The following is a 24,297-nucleotide window of genomic DNA, read 5'->3' on the forward strand; positions in this document are numbered from 1 at the left end:
TGGAAGCATGTAGAGATGCTGTTGCATGTTGGATGTGATGAGGGTGAGGAGGAGACCATGAGGGGACCTAGCCTAGGGGGCACTCAAAAGAGGCAGCAGGCCAAAAAGAAATCTCTTTTATTTCTTTTCTTTTTTGAGAGAGAGTGTGTGCACGGGGGAGGGGTGTTTGGGAGTAGGGGGATAAGCAGAGGAAGAGGGAGGGAGAGAATCTTAAGCAGGCTCCATGCCCAGCACAGAGCCCAAAACCGGCCTTGATCTCTTGGTCTCACAAGCCTGAGATCATGACCTGAGCCGAAATCTAGAGGCAGATGCTTAACCAGCTGAGCCACCCAGGCGCCCTTCCTTTATTTCTTAAACCAATTTGTACTGGATTTTGTGTGGTTTAGAACCAAAATCTTTCTAAATGATAAATGTGGGTTTTATACCTGTTTCAAAAATGAATTATCATAGAACTGAGTGCTATTATTTATAAGAAATGACTACCAAGTAATGAACCTTCATTCTAATAGACCAGAAATTCTGAGTCCAAATGGGTATTTGCCATTCTTTCAGTTAGTTCTGGGGAACTGTGCCAAAGAATATTGCCACAACTCAAAATATGTTTGGACACTGTTTTGCTTTGAATTGCTTTTAAAATCTGAGTTACATGTTTTGAATACCCTCAAAGAGAACAAATCATGGTTTTTGTTGGTGGATTTGGTGTTGGACATAGACAAAACTAGTTGGAGTTGAGTCCAGCAAATACCCATTTTAGGTGAAAACCTGTTCCACAGAAAGTCCAATGTACTCCAGAGCCTGAGCATAGAAGAGAAAATAGCACTCATCCTTTGGAGTAAAAAGTCATCTCTTGGATTCTTCTTGGTAAGCCTGCCTGTCCAACCTTGTGGAATATTTTCAGCAGAAACCATACTGCTGATATCAAGGAAAACAGTCAATGTAAACTTCATTTCTGATGTGCAGGAAGTTAAATTTTCTACTTTGAGGATGTATGTCAAAGTCTCAGTAGAGACACTGATAATCACTCAACTGTGGGTGAGGCCAGAGAGCCATGGAAGGGCCTCACTTCACTGAATTTCCACAGTGAGTCTGCATCTTTAACTAAATTAAAGCCACAGCAGAGGCATTTGTACTGCTATTTTCCCCCCAAACTTTGCATGCATCTGAAGAAACTACTCAGGCAGCATTTGGAAGCATGGAATGAGAATCAGACTAGGGTCAGAAAAATACAGGCTGAGTTTCCGTTCTTCTGTTCATTGGCCATGCCACCTTGGATGAGAAACACATTTTAACTTCAATTTCCTCATCTCTGGACAGTAGTAACTCATAGTCTACCCAACGAGATGAAAAGGGGAGAAGTTCACAAAAGTACCTCATCAAGGGGTTGTAGTAGTAGTCAAGGGGTTGGTTGGGTGGGGAAGGGGAGGGAGAGAGACTTGGCGTTTCACTTGCTGTGAGAAGGATGTCCATCCTTTTGTTCTCTGAATTTTGTAATGTGTCCATATATTACCTATTCCAAAAACTTAGAGAAAGATGTAAGAGTTTTTGAAGCATTTGCTGATTTATTATTGGCATTTGACTATAAGACAAACCCATGCTAGGGTCAAGCTACATGAGCTATCCAGCATCCTGCTGTTTAATGCCCATTCAGGGAACTCACTACAAATCAGAGTGGGTAGAAATGGGCTTTTGACAGAACAAATTCCAAAGTGAAAGACAAAAGCTATTGCCCAGCTCGTTTTTGTAAAATAGTACCTACACAACCTACTCCAGCACTTAGGTGAGCCACAACAGGGTACGGCTACCATACACATACTGATGGTCAGGGTGTCTTCCAGAAGGGTCCTTGAGGGGCAGCTACTCCTGGTAAGGCAGTTACTGCAGGGAGAACAGCTCAGCACAGCTCTGCCCCAGATCACACCATTGTTCTTTTTTTTTGGCCAGTTCCTTCTGTCCGTAGATAATAGAAAAAAAAAAAACAAGCCTATTCAACAGGTCAAGTAATTGGGAAAGCTGGAGGGAGGGGTATGAATTATGCAGCTAATTCATTGACATAACTCAGGCACTAGGCATTCTTGGGCAAAAGGCATTAAGGGACTGCGATGGAAGGATCAATGAAACAAGATCTGGTTATGGGGCAGACTCTGTAGGCACAATGGGCATAGAAGCTTCTGGCTTAATCCTGGGGCAAGGTGAGGAGTGTGGTCAATACGAAAGCACCAAGATGGTGGCTGTCATCATGACACCATATGTCTACAAAGTGGCAAGACTCTCAGGGAAATAATCTCATTCAAGAAGATTGGCAGCTTCTTCCTGAGGAAAGTCGGGGATCTTCGCCGTGTGTTCCGCCACTGCCTCCTCAATTGGGAACATAACCCATCAGAGGCTGGTCCTGGACCTGGCTGTCGCCTTGCTCCAATCAGGACTGCACTTGGTGGCCATCTTGCTCTGAGCCTGACCCAATAAAATTAATCTGAGATAGGATTTGGCCCACAGAACAGGGTTGTTCCCATTCTGTTTCTAACACAGTAGCTTTCACACTTTTTTCACCAATTTTAAATCAGTGCACACACACCTATGATATTTATTCTCACACATCATTAAAACCAAACTTTAATGAAACAGTTTGTACTGATTACTTGTGATGAACGCTGGTGTTTTTCTATTGTGTGTGTGAGTGTGTGTGTGTGTGTGTTTTAATGCTAGTTACAACCAACCAAATTGATTGTATAATTCACTAATGGGTTCTAACCAGTAATTTGGAAAACACCACTCTAACCATATGAGCCAGCCAGCTTTGGTCTGTCTGATTCTCATATGGTGGTGAGCCATGTAAGGGTCCCAAGAAGTCTCACTCACAGTTGATTATCTCAGCCTACCTGTCCGTTCCCATAGATCTGCATATCCAAACTTCACAGTGTATTTATATAAATGTATACTTTGTCCTCCTGGAGCGGACCTCAAACACATGCACTTTTCTGCACACTGAGAGCCACGGAGCTGAGCTTACCCATTCATTTCTTGGTTCTCTCTCTATTGCACCCAGCATTCCAGCTTCCCCAGTCGGTCCCTGAAGTTAAAATATTTGAATCAAAGAATGTCAGGGGTGAAAGAGACCTTAAGAATCATTTAATACAACCACCCCCTTTGATGACTTTCAGTCTATAGTCTCTGCTTGCATTCCTCCAGAGACGGAGAGCTCACTACTTACTGTGGCAATCCCTTCCAACTTTGGACAACAACCAAAATTTGTCTTCCTATGGCTTCCATTTCTTAGTTTTTATGTCAAAATTAGTGAGTCAACATGTATACTTGGAACAATGCCTGGCACATATAAGCACTAAGGATTTCTCACTAGTATTATTAGCAATGGTCATATTAGTGCTATTAACAGTAATAACTAGTATCACCCCTTTCTCATATAACCGCCCTTCATGTTTAAAGGAAAGAATCATATCTCTTGGGGCTTCTCTTCGTCTGCTACACATCCCGAGTTCCATCAATCCTTACTGTCGTAGTGTGATTTCCTGGCCCTTCCCACCTAGCTCACAGTCCCCCTCCAGATGCAGGCAGGTCTCTAACAGGTTTGATGCTTCTCTGAAAACCCCAGCCCCCAAAACTGGACACAAGACTTCTCATATGGGGCACCAGGACAGAGAAGACTCTCACCTCCTGTGACCTAAGTGCTTGGAGGCTAATAATGCTGCCCAAGATTATTTACAGTCCACATCAGAGCAGAAAGAGAGAAACCTGTAAGCACAAGTAATGGAGGAGAGGGAGGGGTGGCATCCCTCCCTTCAGAGCACATCTCTTGGGGGAGATTAACTGGCATCCTGGGAGGGCTCAGGCCTGCAGGAATGTGGAGAGCCCTCCAGGAAGAACTGGCTATCCAGTGGCTGCACCAGGCTATCTCAGATGCAAGCAGCTGCAAGGAGATGAGAGGGAGTGAAGGGGCTCTGATGACCCTGGGCGGCCCATGTTCCAGCTAAGCAAGGAACCATTTACTCTGCTCAAGACAGTTGTTGCCACACAGGAATGTGGGCCCCTGAATACTTTGAGATCATCCACATTTAAAAAAAAAAAAGCCAGAAATGTGCAGTTTTAAATATATGATCATGGGGGCACCTGGGTGGCTCAGTCGGTTAAGCGTCTGCCTTCGGCTCAGGTCATGATCTCAGGGTCCTGGGGTGGAGTCCCACTTCGGGCTCCCTGCTCAGTGGGGAGCCTGCTTCTCCCTCTCCCTCTCCCCCTGCTTGTGTTCCCCCCCAACAAATAAATATATAAAATCTTTAAAAATAAATACATAACATAGAATCATCCCATTTTTAAATGTCAACTAATTCCAGTTTTTTTCTAAAATATTGTGTGAGGCATCATTGTCGAGGCTAAGCCAAACCACGTGACCCCCTGTTCTCTACCTGCAGAGCTGGGGGGCTGGGGCCAGGTGGAGCCTGGTGACTGGCCCAATCTACCTTTTCCTCCAGTCTCTCCAGACATTTCTCAAGTCACTGGGGCAGCCAGAGGCCAAATTCAGGAAAACAGCTACGTTATCTGACCAGCCAGAGCAAGCGCTTGCCTGTGTCTCACACCTAGTGTTTTCTGGACAGGTGGAAGGAGCAATCGAGCCTGCAATGCCATGTGGAAGAAAGCTTTGAGTGGAATCCAATTCCCCACCCCTATGGGGCAGGAACATTACCGCTGGTAAAGTATATACCAGCTTGTCAGAGGAGGAGGAAATCAGGCCTTTCTTGGGCTCTGGCCTCCTGGGTGACTTCGTAGTCTCCTTCCCAAAGACTCTGTTTTGCTTATCGCTTTGCAAAGTAGTGAACCTGTAAATGCTTTGTGTGTTTTCAGATGTAAAGCATGCAAGGACATGGTAAAATGTAGTTGCTTATAAAATTTAGACTCCTCATGGGATCCATAGAATCAGACTTTTAGAACAAGAAGGACGTTTTCACCAAGCTAGCTGGCCAAATCAGGTAAACTGATTAAACTGAGGTAAAGGAATTTGCCTGGAGTCTTGCTGCTGGTCCACTGGTTATTATTTCAGATAATCCTCCCAGCGCCTTGGGAAATGAACCACGATGGCCCCTCACCCCAATCCACCCACTTGCACACTTACAACTGGCCTGATCAACTCATTTTAGAGATAGTCTTATATTTTATGCAAAACAGAAATTTTGCATAAAATATTAATGAAAATTTTAAGATTTTATTTCAAAATAGCAATGAAAATATTAATAAAGCTTCCATTTATAAGCAATGCATGAAACAACGTGAGTGCCCAAGTTTTAAAAATCCATCACGAACTGCATAATTTGAAACCTCTGGCAGACCAAGGGAATTGTCAACTATGCTATTGTCGCAGGGTTAAAACAACTTTAGCTAGTAAACAGAAACTATTACCATACATTGTCAGGATTGGTTTCAACTTATGAGTTTTAAAATGTACAGGTTTTCAAAAAGCATCTTTTACATAAAATGAACTGCCTAAAACTCCACTAAACAAGATTCATTGTTCTTCCCATTGACAAAGGCTGCTCCAGCGTGAGAGCTCGTGGTGATGTGGGAGACATTGCTCCCTGCCTTCCCCACATCTGTCCCTCCTTCCTACCTTGTGAGTAGAATCTCAGTCTTGTTTAGATATTGATCAATCATATGGCCAAGGAAGGTGGTATCAGCCCTAGGAGGTGAGTCATGCTTGGTCTAGACCAGTGATGGTAATCCATTGCCAATGATTGGTTGAGGACTGGTGATAATGTGACCCAGTTCTGCCTAGTGAGACCTAGTGAGAAAGTGTTGGCTGGAGAACTTAGGGAACAATTTCCTCTGACAAAAACAGAAAGACACACACAGACACACAAAGCTGCATTTTCTTCCTACCTTTGGACGGTGTTATATAAAAATGGGATGCTTGGAGATGTGGCAGCCATTTTGCAACCATGAGGGAAAACAAAGAGAATCATCGAGAACACCTACTATAAGCCAGGCTGAAACATGTGTTTTATGGTGACAATAAAAGGGACAAAGGAGAAGAAGGCCTAGACACAGGAAGGTGAGGCATAATTTTTTTAATAATTTTTTATTGTTATGTTAATCACCATACATTACATCATTAGTTTTTGATGTAGTGTTCCATGATTCATTGTTTGTGCATAACACCCAGTGCTCCACTAAGACCATGCCCTCTTTAATACCCATCACCAGGCTAACCCATCCCCCCACCCTCCTCCCCTCTAGAACCCTCAGTTTGTTTTTCAGAGTCCATCGTCTCTCATGGTCCATCTCCCCCTCCGACTTACTCCCCTTCATTCTTCCCCTCCTGCTATCTTCTTCTTCTGTTTTTTTCTTAACATATATTGCATTATTTGTTTCAGAGGTACAGATCTGTGATTCAACAGTCTTGTACAATTCACAGCGCTCACCATAGCACATACCCTCCCCAATGTCTATCACCCAGCCACCCAATCCCTCCGACCCCCCACCACTCCAGCAACCCTCAGTTTGTTTCCTGAGATTAAGAATTCCTCATATCAGTGAGGTCATATGATCCATGTCTTTCTCTGATTGACTTATTTCACTCAGCATAACACCCTCCAGTTCCATCCACGTCGTTCTAAATGGCAAGATCTCATTCCTTTTTTTTTTTTTTGTCTACATCATACCAAACATGTTTAATGAATTCTGTTAACTGACTAAAAATCAGACAGAAGTGCCTTGACATTATTTAGACATGGTTCCAAACAATAAAAAGAATGGCAATAAACACCCTTAAATAGTATATTCAGACTGACACAGATTCCAACCTTAAAGGAACTCCCATTGGGCAACATGGAACAGAATCTTTATGATATGGTTGAAATTTGGATTCTAAAAATGCCAAGGATCCACAAAATTTTTATCATCCTCCAGTTGATTTCAAAACTAGATCATAGAAGTACTAGGTACCCAATGAACCAGAAGAATTAAATGTTGTTCACTGCATTTGAGTTCAAAACTGGCCAATGTATGCTGGGCAATTTACTGATGACAATGACTATTTATGACTGTGGATATCCATTTTAATTAGGTTATTGCTTAAGGATCATAATTGGCCTGGAATCTTTTGGAAAATTTGTAGACTACTTTATATAAAGTTACAGAAAATTGTGAAAAAGTTGCATGCTTTAAAAACTTAGTATTTCCACCAAGCCTGTGGTTGAAAAAGAGTATGAAGACAAACATAAGTGGATGTTTTTAACACAGTTTCTTGATATTTACAGTATTTTTTCTTCTCTAGTTGCCCTCCCTTCAAAGTTGGTCAATTGTTTTTCCGGGTTTTTTTTTCACCTCACATTCAGTACAAGGAGGCATTTGCAGTTTCTTTGGGGCAGTCACTGGCTCTTTAGTGGCATTGATTAGGGGAATGTTTTTGTGCTTTGTTGATCAGGTCCTGCCATCTTGTAAAACATTTTGAGAATTGCACTCAGTGGTGTTTGGATTTTCTTCCTTTGTTGTCTCAACGTGAGAGCTCTCATTTCTTTCAGGATAGGTTTGCTGAGGCTGGAATTTTGAACTTGCATCAGGAATCACAGGGCCAAGTGTCCCAGGTAGAATTGGCAGCTGAGTTGGATTTGGCCTCATTAGACTTAAAGGGGGAGGTTGATTACGGAACACGGTTGACAGGCAGAGATGTACAGTCTCTTTCATTGCTTTTAGCTGTGAGTCCCGGTCAAGAGCTGCTTTCTCCAGCTCATTTTTGGCCACAGCTAATTTTCGTTCCAGATCAGTAAGTTGTTGAGCCTTAAATAATAAATCCTTCTTCCCATAACGAAGCTCCTTCAGCTGGGCTTGGATTTTTTTTGACTCTTCTGCATGGATGCCACACAGCTTGCTTCCTGACAAGAGTTTGTTCTTCAAGCTTTTATTCTCATTCTGGAGATCTCGGATCATTTTGCTCTTTCTTTCCATGTCAGTCTTTAAAAAATTAATAGTAGCTTGTTGTTTTTCTGCTTTCTCAGTTGTCTCTTTAAGTTGATTTTGCAGGACCTCCTGGAGAGACTTCATTTGTTCTCTTTGTCTTTGACCTATGTCCAGAAGCTTCTCAACATCAGTTTTGGAAGATTTCTCATCATTTTTCAAAGACTGAAAGTTGACTTTAATTCCACCAAGTTCTCTTGATGTCTTTGTCAGCTGATGGAGGATGTTGCTTCATTCCCTAAAGACTTCTTTCAGCTGCTTTTCTAGGTCTTCATAGTCCTGTCGTCCTGGGAACTCCGAAGAAAGCCGCGGTCAAGGTGTGGGGGACTCCGTGTGAAAGAGCCTCATTTGCCGGTCTTGTGGTGCTAACCTGAGGAGCAGGCATCTGATTTGACACACCTCTGGAGCCCGCAGGGGTGCTCTCCTCAAGATCTCATTCCTTTTGATGGCTGCATCATATTCCATTGTGTATATATACCACCTCTTCTTTATCCGTTCATCTGTAGATGGACATCTTGGCTCTTTCCACAGTTTGCCTATTGTGGACATTGCTGCTATAAACATTGGGGTGCACATACCCCTTTGGATCCCTACATTTGTATCTTTGGGGTAAATACTCAGTAGTGCAATTGCTGGATCGTACGTTAGCTCCATTTTCAACTGTTTGAGGAACCTCCAGACTGTTTTCCAGAGTGGTTGCACCAGCTTGCATTCCCACCAAGAGTGTAGGAGGGTTCCCCTTTCTCCGCATCCCCGCCAACATCTGTCGTTTCCTGACTTGTTAATTTTAGCCATTCTGACGGGTGTGAGGTGGTATCTCATTGAGGTTTTGATTTGGATTTCCCTGATGCTGAGCGATGTTGAGCACTTTTTCATGTGTCTGTTGGCCATTTGGATGTCTTCTTTGGAAAAATGTCTGTTCATGTCTTCTGCCCATTTCTTGATTGGATTATTTGTTCTTTGGGTGTTGAGTTTGATAAGTTCTTTATAGATTTTGGATACTAGCCCTTTATCTGATATGTCATTTGAAAATATTTTCTCCCATTCTGTCGGTTGTCTTTTGGTTTTGTGGACTGTTTCTTTTGCTGTGCAAAAGCTTTCTATCTTGATGAAATCCCAATAGTTCATTTTTGCCCTGGCTTCCCTAGCCTTTGGCCATGTTTCTAGGAAGAAGTTGCTGCGGCTGAGGTCGAAGAGGTTGCTGCCTGTGTTCTCCTTTAGGATTTTGATGGACTCCTGTCTCACGTTTAGGTCTTTCAACCATTTGGAGTCTATTTTTGTGTGTGGTGTAAGGAAATGGTCCAGTTTCATTCTTCTTCTGTGGCTGTCCAATTTTCCCAACACCATTTGTTGAAGAGACTGTCTTTTTGCCATTGGACATTCTTTCCTGCTTTGTCAAAGATGAGTTGACCATAGAGTTGAGGGTCCATTTCTGGGCTCTCGATTCTGTGCCATTGATCTATGTGTCTGTTTTTGTGCCAGTACCATACCGTCTTGATGATGACAGCTTTGTCATAGAGCTGGAAGTCCGGAATTGTGATGCCACCAGCTTTGCTTTGCTTTTTCAATATTCCTCTGGCTATTCAGGGTCTCTTCTGGTTCCATACAACTTTTAGGATTATTTGTTCCATCTCTTTGAAAAAGGTGGTTGGTATTTTGATGAGGATTGCATTGAATGTGTAGATTGCTCTAGGTAGCACTGACATCTTCACAATGTTTGTTCTTCCAATCCATGAGCAGGGAACGTTTTTCCATTTGTGTCTTCTTCAATTTCTTTCATGAGTATTTTATAGTTTTCTGAGTACAGAGCCTTTGCCTCTTTGGTTAAATTTATTCCTAGGTATCTTATGGTTTTGGGTGCAATTGTAAAGGGGATCGACTCCTTGATTTGTCTCTCTTTTGTCTTGTTGGTGTATAGGAATGCCACTGATTTCTGTGCATTGATTTTATATCCTGCTACTTTACTGAATTCCTGTATGAGTTCTAGCAGTTTTGGGTTGGAGTCTTTTGGGTTTTCCACATACAGTATCATCTCATCTGCAAAGAGTGAGAGTTTGACTTCCTCTTTGCCGATTTGGATGCCTTTGATTTCTTTTTGTTGTCTGATTGCTGTGGCTAGGACTTCTAATACTATGTTGAATAGCAGTGGTGAGAGTGGACATCCCTGCCGCGTTCCTGACCTTAGGGGAAAAGCTCTCAGCTTTTCCCATTGAGAATGATATTGGCTGTAGGTTTTTCATAGATGGCTTTTATGTTATTGAGGTATGTACCCTCTATCCCTATACTCTGAAGAGTTTTGATCAAGAAAGGATGCTGTATTTTGTCAAATGCTTTTTCTGCATCTATTGAGAGGATCATATGATTCTTGTTCTTTCTTTTGTTAATGTATTGTATCACGTTGATTGATTTGCGGATGTTGAACCAACCTTGCAGCCCAGGGATAAATCCCACTTGGTCGTGGTGAATAATCCTTTTAATGTACTGTTGGATCCTATTGGCTAGTACTTTGGTGAGAATTTTTGCATCCATGTTCATCAAGGATATTGGTCTGTAATTCTCCTTTTTGATGGGGTCTTTGTCTGGTTTGGGGATCAAGGTAATGGTGGCCTCATAAAATGAGTTTGGAAGTTTTCCTTCCATTTCTATTTTTTGGAACAGTTTCAGGAGAATAGGTATTAATTCTTCTTTAAATGTCTGATAGAATTCCCCTGGGAAGCCATCTGGCCCTGGGCTTTTGTTTGTTGGGAGATTTTTGATGACTGCTTCCATTTCCTTAGTGGTTATAGGTCTGTTCAGGTTTTCTATTTCTTCCTGGTTCAATTTTGGTAGTTGATACATCTCTAGGAATGCACCCATTTCTTCCAGGTTATCTAATTTGCTGGTATAGAGTTGCTCAGAATATGTTCTTATAATTGTTTGTATTTCTTTGGTGTTGGTTGTGATCTCTCCTCTTTCCTTCATGATTTTGTTGATTTGGGTCATTTCTCTTTTCTTTTTGATAAGTCTGGCCAGGGGTTTATCAATCTTGTTAATTCTTTCAAAGAAGCAGCTCCTAGTTTCATTGATCTGTTCTACCATTCTTTTGGTTTCTATTTCATTGATTTCTGCTCTGATCTTTATTATTTCTCTTCTCCTGCTGGGTTTAGGCTTTATTTGCTGTTTTTTCTCTAGCTCCTTTAGGTGTAGGGTTAGGTTGTGTATTTGAGACGTTTCTTGTTTCTTGAGAAAGGCTTGTATTGCTATATACTTTCCTCTCAGGACTGCCTTTGCTGTATCCCAAAGATTTTGAACAGTTGTGTTTTCATTTTCATTGGTTTCCATGAATTTTTTTAATTCTTCTTTAATTTCCTGGTTGACCCATTCATTCTTTAGTAGGATGCTCTTTAGCCTCCATGTATTTGAGTTCTTTCTGACTTTCCTCTTGTGGTTGAGTTCTAGTTTCAAAGCATCGTGGTCTGAAAATATGCAGGGAATAATCCCAGTCTTTTGGTACCGGTTGAGACCTGATTTGTGACCTAGGATGTGATCAATTCTGGAGAATGTTCCATGGGCACTAGAGAAGAATGTGTATTCTGTTGCTTTGGGATGGAATGTTCTGAATATGTCTGTAAATTCCATTTGGTCCAGTGTTTCATTTAAAGTCTTTATTTCCTTGTTGATCTTTGCTTAGATGATCTGTCCATTTCAGTTAGGGGGGTGTTAAAGTCCCCCACTATTATTGTATTGTTGTCAATGTGTTTCTTTGCTTTTGTTATTAATTTCCTTATATAATTGCTGCTCCCACGTTAGGGGCATAGATATTTACAATTGTTAGATCTTCTTGTTGGATAGATCCTTTAAGTAGGATATAGCGTCCTTCTTCATCTCTTATTACAGTGTTTGTTTTAAAATCTAATTTGTCTGATATAACGATTGCCACCCCAGCTTTCTTTTGGTGTCCGTTAGCATGGTTAATGGTTTTCCACACCCTCACTTTCAATCTGGGGGTGTCTTTGGGTCTAAAATGAGCCTCTTGCAGACAGCATATGGATGGGTCTTGTTTTTTAATCCCATCTGATAGCCTGTGTCTTTTGATTGGGGCATTTAGCCCATTTACATTCGGAGTAACTATTGAAAGGTATGAATTTAGTGCCATTGTATTGCCTGTAAGGTGACTGTTACTGTATTTTGTCTGTGTTCCTTTCTGATCTATGCTGCTTTTAGGCTCTCTCTTTGCTTAGAGGACCTCTTTCAATATTTCTTGTAGGGCTGGTTTTGTGTTTGCAAATTCCTTTAGTTTTTGTTTGTCCTGGAAGCTTTTTATCTCTCCTTCTATTTTCAATGATAGCCTAGTTGGATATAGTATTCTTGGCTGCATATTTTTCTCGTTTAGTGCTCTGAAGATATCATGCCAGTCCTTTCTGGCCTGCCAGGTCTCTGTGGATAGGTCGGTTGCCAATCTAATGTTTCTACCATTGTAGGTTACATATCTCTTCTCCCGAGCTGCTTTCAGGATTTTCTCTTTGTCTCTGAGACTCATAAGTTTTACTATTAGATGTCGGGTTGTTGACCTATTTTTATTGATTTTGAGAGGGGTTCTCTGTGCCTCCTGGATTTTGATGCCTGTTTCCTTCCCCACATTAGGGAAGTTCTCTGCTATAATTTGCTCCAATATACCTTCTGCCCCTCTTTCTCTTTCTTCTTCTTCTGGGATCCCAATTATTCTAATGTTGTTTCGTCTTATCGTATCGCTTATCTCTCGAATTCTGCCCTTGTGAGCCTGTAGTTTTTTATCTCTCTTTTTCTCAGCCTCTTTATTTTCCATCATTTTGTCTTCTATATCGCTGATTCTTTCTCCTGCCTCATTTATCCTAGCAGTTAGTGCCCTCATTTTTGATAGAAGTTGAGGCATATTGATCCAGACCTCTCAGCAAGCCCAGACCTAAGCTGAGATGACATTGGGCTCCTACTCTTAGTCCTTGAGCTGTTTCTTTTCTGCTAGATTGGGAAAGAATGTACTTGGAGTGGGAGCAGAGGGCACTCAGAAGGTGTAGGGATATGGGAGACTCAGAGGGTCCCATGCACAGAGAGGTGTGTGTGGAACACTGCACATGTCATGCACCATGTGCTATAGCAAGTATGCTCTGCAGAAGACACGAGGTACGCTGTGACCCACAGGTGTGCTTGGAGTTGTGTAAAAATGTGGAATGCCCCTTGGAAATTAGGTGATTTGTCAACTCACTCAGTCACTTTACTAATTTGTAAAATGCTGACTTTGGACCATATTCTGTGTTTCTTCTTTAGGGGATGCAAAGAATCAGAACACAGGCTTGTTGCCTTTTTGGAGCTTGCAGTCCTCAATAGGGAGAGGAATCATGCCGGCAAATAATTAGGAACCAAGATAGGACAGATCAAATGCCAGGTGAAGGGACCAAGCATCTAGGCCCAGGGAATGGTCCTTGGGACCTGGGTAGTCAGGAAGGGCTTCATGGAGGTGAAAGACAAGAAGATGAAGGAGTCAGATGGTGGAGGTCTGGGGCCTGGAAGACAGGGAGAATGAAAGAGTTTGGCATGTCAGGGAAAGGAGACTTCATCTTACTTCTTCTTTGCACCAATGGGAGAAGTTTAAATTTTAAGTCTTAATCTACATTCTAATCCATGGCTTCATTCATTCCAACACATTTTTATTGAGTGGCTATTGTATGTGCAGGTACATACAGGCAGTTGGGGCTGTTGAGAGGCAAATCCCTCAAGGAGCTCTGCCTCCATGTTGAGACAGACCTATGATCAGCCAAAGACTGGAGGAGCTAAGTGCCGTCACAGGGGAAGACACAGGGTGCCACCGTGCCTGGCCAGAGAAGGAACACCAAGGAGGGTCGGGGTAATAGCAGGATGTTTTTTTTTTTTTTTAAGATTTTTATTTATTTATTTGACAGAGAGACAGCGAGAGAGGGAACACAAGCAGGGGGAGTGGGAGAGGGAGAAACAGGCTTCCCGCAGAGCAGGGAGCCCGATGTGGGGCTCGATCCTAGGACCCTGGGACCATGACCGAAGCCGAAGGCAGACGCTTAATGACTGAGCCACCCAGGTGCCCCTGGCAGGATGGTTTTATAGGGACACAGATTGAAATTTATCTTGGGGTTCTAGGGAATCCTCTAGGCTGGGGAGGCTGCTGGTGTGCTGATTAACTCATCCCCCACTCAACTTTCTATTAAGATCCAGTCCCTTGGACAAAGGCTCACCCTTGTCTCTGGATGATACCCCTGATCAGTCTGGTTATTTTGGTCTCTCATCTCAGAGGAAGGGGACTGAATGAGGAGAGAATCTGCTTCACCACCCTGAGTAGATTCTCTTTGCTTTGAGTTGTATGGATATCTGGAAGTAGACACCTATTGCCCTGGGGTGAGAAAGGGTGTGACCGGATGGTGCAGGCCCATCTTCCTTCTCACATGTTCCTTTGTAGGCCGAGCTTGAAGGTTGCTGGGAGGAGATGGGCAGTGGTCAGTGGCCCTGTGCTGCCTTGGGAGGCTGCCCCCTGCTCATTGGAGATTATCAATGCTAACATCTCTAATGGATAGAGGTGGCTCCATGTGAGGTCAGCTGGTGGGAAAGAATGTCAAGGGTCTTGGGAAGGAAAATCTCTGAGTTTGGCATTCCATTTGCAGAGTGTAAAGAGATGAGACCATGTTGAGTGGTCAAGCTGGTGAGTGGTCAAGCCTGTCCATGGTCAAGGTGAGAAATGATCTTTTGTCGGTTTGGTTGGAGGGATGACAAAGGGACATGGTCTGGGGAGAAGCATACCATCGATACTCAGGATCTATCAGGGCACAGCTTCTCCTTTGGACATTGTTGGAGGTCATCTCTGCTCAGCCAGGCACATTCCTGCCCAAGGTCATTGCACTGGACAGACAGGAGCAACGAGGAAGTGGCTGAAGTGGTCCGATGCACTGGGATAAGGTATGGGATGAGACGGTGAGCTGGTCTGGGGATTAGAATGCAGGTGATAGCCCTTGTTGTCTTCTGGGCATCTTTTGCCACAGGAAAGTATTTGTTCTTCCTAGGACAAGTCATTACAGCCTGTCAACAATTTCCATTTCCATTTGACAAATATCTTTTGTGTAAGACTCAAAAAAGGAGCTCTTGCTTTAGAGGAGTTTGCTGCCAGTTTGAGTGCTGATAGAGAGACCCAATATGTTCTAGAGCTTGAAAGGAGAGTGAGTTCATAGCTGGTGGGAGGGGACTGAAACAAGCTCCGATAGTAAGCATTTCTGAGTCTCTGCCAGGAGCCAGGTGCCATGCTGAGCGCCTCACATACAGGATTTCATTTTATCCTCACCTCTCTAAGGAACAGATCGTTCCCCTCCTTTTATAGATTAGGAAACAGGCTCAGAAGACATGAAGCAACTTGCCCAGGGGTACAGGGCTAGAAAACGGCCAGAGATTAAGGTCAGATATCTCTGATTCCAAAGTACGTATTCTTCTTATGCATTTTGCTTGGCTGCCACATGAGACAGATGGGTTTGAAATTAATCTGGAGGGTTGAAAGGAACTTGTCAGATGAAGACGGGAGGAAGGTGCAGCCTGAGGAAAGTTGAGGAGGCTGGTGTGGTACCAGAAATGTGTGGTGTGGCTCAAAGGGAGTCTTTGCAGATAAGGCCAGAGGGAAGGTTTAGACTTACTGTGGAAGGCCTTGAGGGACTGGGCCGGAGGCTTGTGCCCCTTCCAGAGGCTATAAGAACCGGTGGAGGGAAGAGCCTGATGACAAGGAGAGGAAGTGAGGACAGAGAAGGGAGGAAGCAAACCAAGACTAGAGGAAGGAGAGAGTTCTGGAGATGTGGGCTGGAGTCAGGAGGAAAGGGGAGGAGCTCCCGGACCTCATGTGGGCAGTGGAGTCTCTTAGAGAAGAGCCGCCCAGAGAAGCTTGTCCTGGCCTGAAGGTGCAGCAGGCCGACCTCAGGGAGGAGCCCGCAGCAACCCCCACCTAGGCGGGGAGAGTGAGAGGCCCGGCGTGAGGTGGAGGAGAAGAGGAAGAAGGGTCTGTCCATGGTCAAGGTGAGAAATGACTTTTTGTCGGTTTGGTTGGAGGGATGATGAAGGGACAGGGTCTGGTGAGAACCCTACCATCGATACTCAGGTATTTCCCTCAGACCCAGTCCTGCCTATAGGATGGGATGCGTCTGTGAGTCTGTGTTTCTTGGTCAGAGCAGAAGTGACTCTGGGGAAACAGATTCCTACAGAATGAGATCTGCTTTTGCTTGTCCTGGGTGACATTGGCCCAGTAGTGCTGGGGCTGCACGGGGCCAGTGTCCCGGACCCCGATGGACGTAGCCATGCCCGTACCACCCCATCTCTGGGAATCCCCCTCCCACCCAGTCGGACCTGCCAGGCCAACCCCTTATGTGTCCACTCACGGCTGACCTCCACACCTTTGCTCACCCTCCTCCAGTCAGCAAACATGGCTTTTTCCAGACCTGGCTCAAGGTCTGCCTGCTCCAAGCGTCTTTCCCTCATGGGTGTGCTGCCTCCTCTTTACTTGGTGGCTTTGTGTGCATCTATATATTTTTTTTCCATTCACTCTGAGTTTCTAGATTTTATTTTTCATGTAATGTTCATCTCCTTTCCCCAAGGAGATGACAAAGTCTTTGAGGACAGGGATCACATTTTATGTTTTCCTGCCTCTCATGTAGCACCTAAAATTGGTTCACAGAAGTCCCGACACTTGTGGAATGATGGGAATTCCCTTCCACCCGCACATGGGCCCTGTGGTTCTAGGGGCGTGACCCCCAAATCTACCAGGAGGACATGCTGAGATGCAGGCAGGAGTCGGGCATGGGAGGTACTGAAGCATGAGCCACCCTGATGCTTCTCTGGAACGAGGCTTAGCTGCAGAGATCGTGGTGCTGATCCAATCCCTTGACCCCACTGACGGGCAAACAGCAGTCCCAGGTGGGGCACACGCGCCCAGGGGCTCTGAGAAACACCACCATGATCAGCAATAACCCACTTTACTACAACTCAGTTTCCCGGGCCTCAGACCCTGACCTCTAACAGCAGGCCCCACGTTAGAAAGGCCTCTCTCCAAGACACAAACCCACTTCTCCGGCCAGTTTTTCATTGTCTCCTTTGCAGGTGTCTTTCTTCTCTATCCAGCCGTTTTATATCAAAGTTCCTTGGGATGCAGTCACTGGATTTTTCTTTGTCTCCCTCTCTCCTCGGCAGACGCGGCCCAGCACTGCTAGAAGGACCACCTCTGATGCCTGAGTTCTCTTCTGGGTCTCCCATCTGTCTCTCTTCCTGCCTCGTGGGCACCTCACACTCAGGGTCCAAACCCGCATTTGTGCCTTCCACTCGGAATTCTTCCCCAGACCCCGTCCCTGAGCAATGATCGCAGCTCACCACGCAAACCGCCATCCTGGGCTGGAAATCCAGCGTCATCTTTCCTTCCTTCTTGCACAAACCCATCCGTTTTATTCCCTGAGCACCTCTTTACCCACATCTCCATTGCCGCCAGCCTGCTTTGAGTCCCCTCCACCTCCTGCCTGGAGGGAAGCAGCCTCCTGGATGGGCCCCGCAGCTCCTTTCTCCCTCCCAGCCATTCTCCACACAGCATCAGGCACCTTTTTAAAACATCAAGCAGATCCTGTCACATACCTGTCCCTGCCCCTCCCCCCCCCCCCCGCAATCCCTTAAAACCCTTTATTGGCTTCTGGTTTCTCTTAGGATAAAGGCCCAGATGTTCCCAAGGCCCAGCTCTCCCGCCTACACCTGCCTTGACTGTGCATTGTGGCCACCTGGCCTTACCCTTGCTGGAATTCCCTGAGATCCCGCTAACCACAGAGCCTTGAACCGAGCCTGGGAGAGGGCACCTGGGCGCACATTTCCATACTGGCATTTCACATGCATTTGGGAAACTAATGTTTCTCATGCTGCCTGCCTTTAGAATATATGCGTCTTGAGGTCAGGGGCCTCACCTGGCACGTACAAGTAGCTCAGGAAATACGCACTGACCCTTAGGCCTTTCTCAGGGACGACGCTCCTGGGTTCCGGTCAGCAAGCTATGCGGGGCAGATGCGTGTGGTTCCTGTGATGGGCAAAGTGTGAGCACCTGGGCCCAGCATCCAGGGCAATGGAGGGGGAGCGAGACGACCTGGAGCACAAGGCTCCAGGGAGCTGATGGTTACAGGAAAAAAAGATGATGTGGTCTAGGGACTTGACCTTGAATTGAGGAAAGACTGATTTCCTAGCAAGATGAGAAAGGAAGAGAGGAAGTCTGCTTTGAGCCTTTATCACAAGGTGGGTCGCGCTTATGTTCTCTCCAAATCATTGCCACACAGTGGAGACTCAGTCGCACCTTCTTTCAAGACACCTGCCTACTAGGACAATTATGGGGAGCCTTGGAGCCTTTCAGCAGGTGGGGTCTTACTTGTAGGCTGAGAGGGGCTCAAGGAGTGAAGGCTCAGCACGGCCCTGGCAGGGAAGGGAAAGGTCAGCAGGTGCTGTTAGCCCAGAGGCCGGCTGGGCTCTTAGGCAGCCCACAGCACTCAGAGTCTGGTACCTGGAAGGTTTGGGGAGCTGGTGAAGCGCTTTCATGACACTGGTGCTTAAAATCTTCAAAGGGACAGGGAAAATGTTCAGATCACGCAAGCTGGGCTGCAGCACGAAACCATGAGAGGCCAAGGTAAGGCCCAGGTTTGACAGCGGGAGGAGGCTCCGTTCATGTGGGTAGAAGGCAGGCTGCTAAGGCAAGTGAGCGGAGAAACCCCCCGGGAGAGCGCTTTGCTGAATGAGCTGGACCCACGGCACCTGCGGAAAGTACCTTCATTCTCCCAAGCCAGCCCCTGCAAACCCTTCTCTGGATCTGTTCTTCCTGCCGGGAAACTCAGGCAGCCTCCCTGGCTGTTCTGGTCATTGCCTGGTGATAAATCCCTTGCCAGGGGGACATCACGACTCCAAGCTCCGTTCGGAGTTGCTGTTGAAAGCGTCTTCCCTCAGCAAGTCAGGCAGGGGAAGTTGCAGGCACAGAGAAAAACAGTCTAGTTCTTGGGCTTCGCCCTCCAGCACCTTTCCCCTTCTCGGAGAGGGGAGGCTGTTCCTGGGGGGTGCGGGGCGGGGGGGCCGGGGGAGGGCAGGGAAGGGCCCACCTGATATTTCACAGCTGTGTGTGGCATTAGCGCCCGCAGGTCCGGCCCCAACTGCAGAGCCAGGTTCCCTTGTGGGGGAGTCTGCGGTCACTTTGGAGCCTCTCATGTCACTGAGGCTCTTTGGCTCTTTTATCTATGATTTCCCTGCACAGGATCTCTCTGGCTCGGCGGGTCCTGGCCTCATCCCATCACGGTCCTCTTCTGCAGGGTCTGATCTGCCCCCCACACCCATCCTTGCTCCACCGAGCCCCGTGTGATACTGTGATTCATACATAGTTAGTGTTCAGCTACATTCCTGGCACAGGGCTCCTAAACCCCTTGGAATTTCCTAAGTGCGGTGAGCAAGACATGGTTATCTTTTATGTTAATGAGCGATGTTTGGAAAGCCCCTAGGTCACCTCCAGCTGGGGACTGGTTGCCAGGGGAACCCACCACGTGATCAGATGGTTGGAACTCTCACTCCCTGCCCTCCCCACCCTGTCCCACCAGCTGGGAGAGGAGCAGGGCTGGAGACTGAGTTCAGTCACCAATGACAAATGATTTCATCAGTCGTGCCTGTATCACGAAGCCTCCAGAAAAAAGCAAAAAGATGGGGTTTGGAGAGCTTCCAGGCTGGTGAACACATGGAAATTTGGGGAAAGTGGTGCGTCCAGAGAGGGCATAGAAGCTCCTTTCCCCAAACCTTGCCCTTCACATCTTTTCCCTCTGGCTGTCCATGAGTTCTATCTTTTTATAATAAACTGGTAATCTAGTAAGGAAAATGTTTCTCTGAGTCCTGTGAGCCACTCTAGAAAATTAATTGAACACAGGGAGGGAGTTGTTGGAACCTGTAATCCATAGTTGTTGGGGTCCGAAACACAGGTGACGGCACTTTCTGGCGTCTGAAGCAGGTCTGTGTGTAGGGAGGCGATCCTATAGGACCAAGCCCTTAACCTGTGAAGTCTGATACTGTCTCCGGGTAGGTAGTGTAGGAATTGAGTTGGATCGTAGGACATCTAGCTGGTGTCATGGAATTGCCCCGTCCCACATCTGGTTTCGGAAGTGTGGCATAGTCACATTGACAGTAAAGAAGACATAGGGAGAGGTGAGGTTTTCTAATACCTTGGAAGCTCACAGCCTTCCAGACCAGCCCTCTGTTCTCTCAGTCACTCCTGCTCGCTCTGAGGCTCTTCAGGGGTTGCATACCACTTCTCCTGCTCCTCAAATTCCAGGGGACACCTGTCAAATTCTTTGAGACCCCCTACCCTGGGCTGGGAAGTTGGGGTGATGCACAACCCAGAGATAACCTCCCATTGGGGAAAGCCTGGCAGTGTGCACCATCAGTCTCTTCAGGAGGACCTGGAGGTGGGGCCTGGGCCGAGAGTGGTTGATTTCAGACTCTTTCTCAAACAGCAGAGGAGGTCCAGCACTCCAGCTTAGGAAGCAGCGTGTTTGGCTTCTTGGCTACTGGGGGCTCTGCCCAAATGCTGAGACAAAAGGAAGAGTCCCCAGTACCTTCCTATTTCATGAACATCATAAAAGGCAAGGATGTGTCAAAAAGCTGAGGCAGGAGTACAGAGTCCGAAGCATGAGAGGCGCAAGCAGAGGTTGGGGAGGGAGAAGGCGCGGGTGGAAGCCATGGAGAAGACATTAACCTAGGATGTACAACCTAACCTACTGCTCCTGCCTTGTGTCCCTTCATAACGTCTTTCTCCAACCCTGGGGGAAGGTGGTCCCATTTTATAGATGAGGTGGGAAAAGTGAAGTTCCCCCAAGACGGCTGACTCATGGTGTAAGTAGCAGAATTTGGATGTCTAAGTCAATATATCTTCTAGAAGGTCCCAGTTGTTACTCTTTCCCCCTTAAGAATAACTTCTAGTTACACAAATAATACTGAAATACATTATTCATGTTAAAAAGGTAAATAAAACTGTACTGGTAAAGACCCCTTGGACCACCAAGCTTCAGGTAGCATCACTGTGATAACTTGGTATGACTTTTAAAATATTTTTATAGGCCTTTTTCTCTATATTTAACATATAGGCACATTCGCATACATATACACATGTAGTTTCCTGTAGGAAAAATATAGTATTTTTATTATTGGGTTTTTGTTATTCTTTTTAGAAGAAAGATCTCTCACTGTGCATAGCTTTTGGCTTCTTCATTTCTTCGCTCAACATTATACCCTGAAAAGCTTTGTTGGTAGGTGTGGCTCACCCCATTCTTTCCATTACTATATAGTATTCTATAGTGTGGACGTACCACCGCTCATTCAACCACTCTCCTACTGACGGACAATTTAAACATTTCCAGTATTTTAACAAGGGAGGCATTGTTTAAGAGACGGGAATGTAGCAGGATCTCGGTTGGCAGGTCTCAAAGGGGCTTACTTGGTGATGAGAAGAGACAAGCCAGGGTGGCTCAAGAGGGGCTTACTTGGTGATAAGAAGAGACAAGTCAGGGTGGTGGGGAAGGCTGTGCCTTAGCAGTCAGGAGCCCTGGGTTTGACCACAGATGTGCTCTCCGAGGGCAAGCCCACTTCCCTCCTCTAAGTTTCTGTTTCCCCTTCTCTAAAACAAAAGGTGTAGAATGTCAGTAGGTTCTTAACCCTGGTTGCTCAGCTGAGGGGAACTCTCAATAAAACAAACAAAAGATAAACCCTAACAACACAAACAGTGCCTGGGAGCCACTCCTACAGCTCCTGATTCCTTCGGTCAGGAACCCGGCTCTTCCATCTGCCATTTTTTTTTTTAAAGCACCCCAGGAAATTGAGAGCCAGTGTTCCAGACCAGGGCTTCTCCAACTCCAATGTGCACACAAGACGGATTCAGATGGTCTGGGCGAGGCTGAGATTCCACCTTTCTAACAAGCTCCCAGATGACTCCAGTACTCCTGGTCTATATTTTGAGCAGTCCATCCTTTCTGTTCTCTTTCAAATCTAATGTCCTTTCTGACCACCCTCTATCCATACTGACCTTCAGCCAACTAGAGGGTGCCTGAGAACTCAGGTGCAAAGCAGTTTGGTGCCCTAGGGCCATGCAGGGCAGCTAGGAAGGCCCAGGGGCTTGGCCCCCCCGCTGACAATGTATTGAGCCCAGAAGACAGCAGGCAGAGGACTGGTGGGGCTTGTGAGGTCCAGCTCCAGAGCAGGTGCTCCTGTCTCAGACATAATTTCTGCAACAGTTGGCCCAAGGGCTTCCAACAAGAGGCTGCAGTTTCCAAGTCTGCCTCCAGACCTGTTCCAGGTCTGAGCCAAACAACAAGGAATTTAGGGCAGGAAGCTGACACCTGGGAGGATGCCCGCCTCTAGGCAACTGAATTAATACCAGGAAGGCGGTTTCCCCTAACAAGACTGTGTAGAAAAGCTCAGTCTTTTTTTTTTTTTCCAGTGTCCCTGCTGTTTACAATATTTACAGGCACCTTGATCAACAGGGGAGTCAATTAGAATTACGACCACCTAATTGTTTTATCTGCAAAATTGTGCCTTTTTTTTTTTTTTTTGGTATGTTTTATGTTGTTTCTGTTCCGAAGTCCTTTCTAAGTATTCAGCTGGATGTTTTAATTTAGACAGTGGCGCTCTCCCCCATTCTGCTCTTTGTTTGCAAACCAGATCTCTGATTTCAGGTTTAACCTGTTTACAAAAGAGATGAGAGGATTGCTGTTACATCAGCTCTGAAACAGACTCCTGAACCTTGTTGGAAGGTCATTTCTTGCCTCTAAAATCTCCTTTTGATTCATCTTTTCTCTGCTTACAAGGCTGAATCAAGATCCGGTAACTTTTATGTTATTTTTAATAGACTTTAGTTTTTAGAGCAGTTTTAGGTTCACAGCAAAATTGAGAAGAAAATACAGAGTTTCCATCCCCTTCCTGGCTCCCCCATGCACAGCCTTCCCCACCATCAACGCCCCCACCAGAGTGGCACATCTGTTCCAGTCCATAAACCTGCATTGACACATCATGATCACCCCGCGTCCACAGTTTTCATTAGGATTCACTCTTGGTTTACATTCTGGGGGTTTTGACAGATGTATAAGAAAGTAGCACTGCCCTAAAAACCCTCTGTGCTCTGCCTATTCGCCCCTCCCTTCCCCCCCCTCTGGCAACCACTGATGTTTTTACTGTCTCTGTAGTTTTGTCTTTTCCAGAATGTCATAAATTTGGAATCATACAGTGCATAGCCTTTTCAGATAGGCTTCTTTCACTTAGTGATATCCATTTAAGTTTCCCCCGTCTTTTCATGGCTTGATAGCTTCTTTATTTTTAATGCTGAATAATATTCCATTGTCTGGATGGACCACAATTTATTTCTCCATCCACCTACTGAAGGACATCTTGGTTGCTTCCACGTTTTGGCAATTATGAATAAGCTGCTATAAACATTCATGTGCAGGCTTTTGTGTGGACATAAGTTTTCACCTCTTTTATGTAAATACTAAGGAGTGTGATTACAGGTATGTATGGTAAGAATATGTTTAGTTTTGTAAGAAACTGTCTTCCAAAGTGGCTGCACCACTTTGTATTTCCACCAGCAATGAATGAGAGTTCTTTTTTTAAATTTTTTTATTGTTATGTTAATCACCATACATTACATCATTAGTTTTTGATGTAGTGTTCCATGATTCATTGTTTGTGCATAACACCCAATGCTCCACGCAGAACGTGCCCTCTTTAACACCCATCACCAGGCTAACCCATCCCCCCACCCTCCTCCCCTCTAGAACCCTCAGTTTGTTTTTCAGAGTCCATCGTCTCTCATGGTTCATCTCCCCCTCCGACTTACTCCCCTTCATTCTTCCCCTCCTGCTATCTTCTTCTTTTTCTTTTTTCTTAACATATGTTGCATTATTTGTTTCAGAAGTACAGATCTGTGATTCAACAGTCTTGCACAATTCACGGCGCTCACCATAGCACATACCCTCCCCAATGTCTATCACCCAGCCACCCCATCCCTCCCACCCCCCCACCACTCCACCAACACTCAGTTTGTTTCCTGAGATTAAGAATTCCTCATATCAGTGAGGTCATATGATCCATGTCTTTCTCTGATTGACTTATTTCACTCAGCATAACACCCTCCAGTTCCATCCACGTCGTTGCAAATGGCAAGATCTCATTCCTTTTGATGGCTGCATCATATTCCATTGTGTACATATACCACCTCTTCTTTATCCGTTCATCTGTCGATGGACATCTTGGCTCTTTCCACAGTTTGGCTATTGTGGACATTGCTATAAACAT

At 45.4% G+C, this 24,297-nt stretch overlaps 1 protein-coding gene and 1 pseudogene across 9 annotated transcripts in view; one reads left to right on the forward strand and one right to left on the reverse strand.

Annotated features, from left to right (window-relative positions):
* Positions 1 to 7,040: 7,040 nt before the first annotated feature.
* Positions 7,041 to 8,235, reverse strand: LOC113937919 (annotated as a pseudogene).
* Positions 8,236 to 15,743: 7,508 nt separating this feature from the next.
* The window catches only part of PLB1 (phospholipase B1), a 152,720-nt gene continuing 144,166 nt past the window's right edge, over positions 15,744 to 24,297 (forward strand). For 6 of the 9 annotated variants that reach the window (XM_027623349.1, XM_027623355.1, XM_027623354.1 and 3 more), the window contains exon 1: positions 15,883 to 15,987. The gene's annotated coding sequence lies outside the window, so the exon portion shown is untranslated. Of the gene's footprint in view, positions 15,988 to 24,297 lie in introns of all 9 variants that reach the window. The other 3 variants (XM_027623350.1, XM_027623353.1, XM_027623358.1) reach the window with 2 other exon arrangements.

The sequence above is a fragment of the Zalophus californianus genome, chromosome 8 (genome assembly GCF_009762305.2).
Source record: "Zalophus californianus isolate mZalCal1 chromosome 8, mZalCal1.pri.v2, whole genome shotgun sequence".
Lineage (NCBI taxonomy): Eukaryota > Metazoa > Chordata > Mammalia > Carnivora > Otariidae > Zalophus > Zalophus californianus.